Genomic DNA, 1204 nt, shown 5'->3' with positions numbered 1-1204 from the left:
TACACACACACACTCTCTCTCTCTCTCTCTCACACACACACACACACACACACACACACACACACACACACACACACACCCCTACACACCCCTACACACATACACTCACATACACACACCCACATACATACACCCACATATGCACTCACTCACCCCCCCCCCAACACACACACATGCATATTATACACACCTACGCACACATACGTACACCCCCATACATACACACACATACACACACAAGCATACATACATCGGCATACATGCACACACATAAACACATACATTAATTTATATACACCCACATACATACCTTATAGATACATACACTCATCCCACATACAACCACATAATACATGCACACACATACACACATACACCGACATACCAACACACATACAACCCTCATACATCCACGTACAACCATGCATGCATATTATACATACACACAAACGCACATGCCCACATACATACATACGTACATACACACATACAAACTCACACACAACCATATAGATACACACAAATATGCGACAGCGGCAAGATAACATATTCAAACAAGAATTATGTTTGGACAGAGGACAGAGTTAAACGGTAAGTGGCAACAGTATGCTCCTTTAGAATCACAAAGTTTATCTGAATTTGTTGGCGTTTTGAGCTACCGGTCCTTAGTAAGATAATATTCAGCATATATTGCATTCGAAAAAAAGCTTGACCGTGTTGTAAAATTCAATTTTAAAAAATTCAAATTTCTCAAAACTAGGTTCTGAGCAGATAGAACTTTGTAGTTCTTGGACAGAGCGTAATCAATATTCCTCTCACCGCTTTCCCTAAACGTTACAACACCAGTAATGTAAAAATAACAAAGACGATCACTCCTGGCATCAAACACTCATCACGTTTGGAATTACAGGTGTAAACGTTTGATATCTTTTTGAAGTAAGAATTAACACCACGTATACAATTTCATTCAGGTACCATCGACACGAGCTATCTGCTCATTGCCATCTGTGCGAGAATAGCTTTATTTTGTATCATGTCCATCCTATGTATGTGTGTGTTTATGTGTGTGTGTGTGTGTGTGTGTTTGTGTGTTTGGAGGTACGAATGTATATGGTTGGGTATATTTACGAGTTTGTTTGTGTGTGAGTGTGTGTGTGTGCGTGTGTGTGTGCGTGTGTGTGTAGGCGGGTTGTGTGTGTGTGTG

This window comes from Aplysia californica, unplaced genomic scaffold (assembly GCF_000002075.1).
Source record: "Aplysia californica isolate F4 #8 unplaced genomic scaffold, AplCal3.0 scaffold01779, whole genome shotgun sequence".
Classification (NCBI taxonomy): domain Eukaryota; kingdom Metazoa; phylum Mollusca; class Gastropoda; order Aplysiida; family Aplysiidae; genus Aplysia; species Aplysia californica.
The sequence above is the reverse complement of the archived record's forward strand: the minus strand, read 5'-3'. Positions refer to the sequence as shown.